Source organism: Mus caroli, chromosome 8 (assembly GCF_900094665.2).
Source record: "Mus caroli chromosome 8, CAROLI_EIJ_v1.1, whole genome shotgun sequence".
NCBI lineage: Eukaryota > Metazoa > Chordata > Mammalia > Rodentia > Muridae > Mus > Mus caroli.
Genome location: NC_034577.1, coordinates 40,721,086 through 40,726,085, shown reverse-complemented (window position 1 = coordinate 40,726,085; position 5,000 = coordinate 40,721,086).

The window sequence follows — 5,000 nt, the reverse complement described above, 5'->3', positions numbered from 1 at the left end:
GATGGGTGAGTTCCACCAGAGCCTCAGTGATGACATCTCCAAAACTGTTGTTCTCTGGCCTCCCTGCCAGGGCTCACCAAAGCCAAACTATGAAACTATGAAGCAACTAGCTTCGGTCACTGCCATTCGCCTTCCAAATTTCCAAAATGCAGGTGACTGAGTCAAAAAGTGAATCCCTCAGCTACTGTCAGGACCTTCAAGGGATCAGGGCTGCAGGAGGTATTCCTTGCCTGTGTGGTCCCACTACTTCCTGATACAGAAACATCTAAGTTGTACTTTCTTATAAGATTGCTCTATAAGGTTGGTTTGTTGAATAAAGTTCCTCGTCTTATCCACATGACCTGAAGATGGTTACAGTATCTGCTCATATCTGTCAATCATCACTGCATTCATTTAGGTGAGAACAATCAGTGACCTTTCACAGGAGAGGAAGAAAACGCAGCCCAGGGACACTCCCCGAGTCACTCAGGAGTGAGTGGCTGACTCAACATCTGCACCCTCGTCTGCAGAATTCCAAAGCCCGGTGCTGTGTTTTCCCTGGCCGTTTTTGAAATCACGTATTTTTCCCACACTGTTGATGTAGGAGATTACTACGGTGACCTGAGGATTGTGGCTGTCAAACAAGATGTGAAAATACTGTGTGCGTTTAATAGAATGTCATTCTTCATACACAAACCGAACTTCCTTCCGCCACACAATACACACTTCCAGAGTTTGCTAAAAATGGTTGTAGGAGATTTGTGCTTATTCATTTATATTCCAAAAAATATTATTCTTTCCTTGTGTGCGCGCACACACATACCCCCACATCGCATCTTGTTATGCTTACTCTTAAAGGGTAGCTTCATCAAATAATTTTAGCAATTAGAATTTTAAGAGATTTAGAAAAATTAAAAAAAAAAGCTATAGCATTCAGTGAAGACTGTATCTTATAAGTAGAATTAGTTTTTGATTTATCAGAGAATGGTTTCATAAAGACTGACAGAGAGATTCATCAGAGAGCAATGCTGTGTGTTTATGGTATTGAGTTAGTGTCCTATGAGGCAATTATCCACAGAAAACCGGCAGGACCAATTCCTGTGGCATGTTGCCTCTCAAGAGAGAGGGGTGTGAGACAGGAGACACAGATCTAGAGTCCTTATAATTTTCAGGGGGCACTATTGCTTTTACAAATGATGGGGAAGAAAATCCTTTTCTTTCTCATAAATTGAAATATTACTTTATAACCTTATTACAAAGATAAGGTATCTTAACTATACACAAATTAGAAATTACAAAATTCCCAAACTTGGGTAGAAAAACGGATATTTAATTTTCAGTCCCTTTATTTTTCTAATCACAAGACTGTATAAGACCTTTCCAAAGAGCAGACTGGCCAAAGCTAAGCCTGGCCTTTCCCATATTCCCCTTTCTTGAGGGAGCAGACTGCTCACCAGCACTGCTAACTGCCGAGAGGCGCCAACACTATGCAGGTCTCTCTTTCCTTGTCGGGTTCTCACAGTTTCCAGTTTCACCTTTCTCCACTCCAAAATCTGGATTTCCAATCCCGGCATTCTATGTAATTAATGTACTGAAAATTCTGACATTCCATGTAACTAATATCCTGAAGTTTTAACGTTCATCTTTTCATTCTCTTTGCACAAATCAGATCTTATTACCAAATGCGCAGACTGTGACCACATCGAGGACTGGTCTCCTCGACTCTGGTTCCTTCTCCTACCCCATTGTTCTTGCTGGCACTAGTTTAATCTTTTCTGGAGTAGTCCTTTCAATATGCTCGTCTACTAATATTTCTCGGTTGTCTATAGGGTCTCAAGGCTAGCACTCGAACTTTGACTAGAGTCAAAGCACTTTGCCATCTTGCCTTCCCTGTTAGTTGACCTTCCCCACTGCATTCATCCTGCGTATGCTTTCTGGTTTTGTTGTTGTTGTTGTTAAATGGTTGGGCCTAGGCAGCCAAGTTCTACCTAAAGAAATGTAGAAGTAAAGTTTGGTGTTTTGAGGCCTGACCCTGAAGGCACTTGAGTGGCTCTCTGGCTTTTCCTGTTTTACCACATCTATAGGGCATTTTGGGGATGAAGTCTCTGTGAAAGAAGCTACAAGGTGACGAGGCCTCATAAGCTAGGGTCCCTGAGTGACCATATGCAGTACTGTGAATAGGATATATATAATATCTAATACATTATATTATATATATAATATAATACATCATATATAATATACATGTATATATTATATGCACACATATATGTACATATACATATATACACATATATGTACATATGTGTACATATATACATGTGTATACATATATGTACATATATGTGTGTATGTGTGTATATATACATATATAAAATGGTGTGAGTGTATGTGTGTGTGAGATCGTGTTCAGTACAGCTTCCTGTAAATAGCGCATATATATGTATATATACATATATATACATACATACATATATATGTGTGTGTACAGCTTCCTGTGAATAGCACATATATATGTATATGTATACACATATATATGTGTATATATATGTGTGTGTGTGTAATCATGTACAGTACAGCTTCCTGCGAATAGCATATATATGTATGTATAACTATATATGTATATATGTATATATGTGTGTGTATGTATATACATATACATATATATATATACATAAATACATATATGCTAAAACTTTTAGCCTAAGTTGTTACTACGACAGATTAATCCATCCTGGTAAACACCCATGAGAATGTACTCCAAGTTCTGCAGAACTTAACTGGAGGTCTAATATATCACTCCTTCCAAGGAAGCAACAAAGCAAAGATTCTCAGATTCTAAAACCTGACCAGTTAAGGCAAAGTAAAAACTGAGGACTTGGCAGAAATCATCACAGTTAATTTTAGCTAGAAAAGGCTTTAAAAAACCTTGTCCTCTACCATTATTATGGCCCTTCCTTAAAATAAGGGACACAGGATGCCACATGTCTCCTCCCAGAAAGAGGAACATACACTGTCCACATTAAAGCTAAATTCTAAAATGGAACATATTTAGTTTCATAATGAATGGATAACCTCATTTGTTCTTATCTCTCTCTCTCTCCCAAAGGTACTTCTCATTAAATGCACTCTCACAAAAGAGTATGCATCCAGGATCAGAGTCTATAAAGTACCAGTGACTCTTGGGTTGCCGACCAAGAAGGACGGACTTTTTCACAGAGATGGAAACCTATCCTGAAAAGCCGCTTTGTTGGCAGCTGCTTAACCTTTGAAATCTCTGCTTGCTTGTTTGGGATTTGCTTGTTCCCATCTCGACTGTGTTCTTAAAAGGGATGCTGGGGAAGGACTTCTGACTCGGGGCTGTTGGTTGGGAACCCCTGATGGTTAGTCTTCTGTCAACTTGACTCAAGCCAGGGTCATCCGGGAAGAGGAAACCCCAATGCAGAAAATGTCCTATCATGTTGGCTGCTAGACAAGATACTGGGACATTTTCTGGACTGATAATTGATGCGGGAGGGCCCAGTCCACTGTGGGCAGTGCATCTCATAGGCAGGTCACCCTGGGTTGTATGGAAAAAGCAGGCTGAGCTAGACATGAAGAGCAAGCCAGTAAGCAGGACTCAGCTCCTGCTTCCAGGCTCCTGCCTTGAGTTCTTGCCCAGGTCTCCCCTTATGATGGGAACTTCTTCAAGCGTTGGCTTCATTGCTGCTGCTAGTTCTTAGTTTGGAAGAAGATGTGTCGGAAGATGAGAGTGGGTACCAACGTCTCCTACTGTAGTTGGACCTGACTTTTCATGCCTTTGTGTGTTTTGTCAAACCGGGAGCTCCAGGATTCAGCTTACAATATCTAAATTGTTATGTCTTGGGACCAGAGAGAGGACTCAGTAGCTGTGAGAACTGGATGCTCTTCTACAGGACTTGAGTTCAGTTCCCAGCGCCTCGATAGTAGCTATAACTGTCCATAGCTGCTGTTTCTGATGGGATCTAACACCCTCGTTTGGTTGCCAGGGACACCAGGCATTCAAGAAGCACAGGGAGGCAAAACACTTGTACACATTAAATTAAACTAAAACGTGTTAGGGGTTCTAGAGATATGACTTAGCAGTTAGGAGCTCTTACTATTCTCCCAGACAACCTGAGTTCATCTTCTAGCATTTATGTGGAATGCTTACCAATGCCTGAAACTTCAGCTCCAAGGAATCCTCAACTTTCTTTTGGCTTCTACATTCATGTGCACATATCCACCCACATACACATAATTAAAAATAAATATTGAAAAATGTTATATCATCTTAATGAATTGTCCCCCCTGTTTTAGTATTCACCTTCTTTATGTCTTCTGACTAGTCGTGTCCGGCGTCTAATTTATTAGAAATGGAAATAGCTACAGTGGCTTTCTGTGGCTTCTGTACTGGCTGGTTTTATGTCAACTTGACACAAGCTAGAGTCATCAGAAAGGAAGGCGCCACAGCTGAGAAAAATGCCTCCATAAGATCCAGCTATAAGGTATTTTCTCAATTAGTGATCAATGGAGGAGGCCCCAGCCTATTATGGGTGGTACCATCCCTGGGCTGATGGCCTGAGTTCTATAAGAAAGCAGGCTGAGGAATTCAGGAAGAGCAAGCCAGTAAGTAACATCCCTCCATGGCCTCTGCATCAGCTCCTGCCTCCAGGTTCCTGCTCTGCTTGAATTCCTGTCTGGCTTCCTTTGATGATGAACAAACAGGAACTTGGAAGAGTTGTTAGCATTTTGTCTAAGCTCCACCCCACAGTTACCTGGCAACAGCCAGGTGTGCCTGATTCACTATAAAAGGGGCTGCTTGCCCCCTCTGCTCTCTCTTGCTCCTCTCTTGCTCCTGCTCTGTCCTATCGCCCCTTTCCCCCTTCTCTCCCCATTCCCTTCCTTCCTCTCTATCTTGCTCACAGCCAGCCTCAACTCCTCCTCGTCTCTTCTCTTCTCTTCTCTTCTCTTCTCTTCTCTTCTCTTCTCTTCTCTTCTCTTCTCTTCTCTTCTCTTCTCTT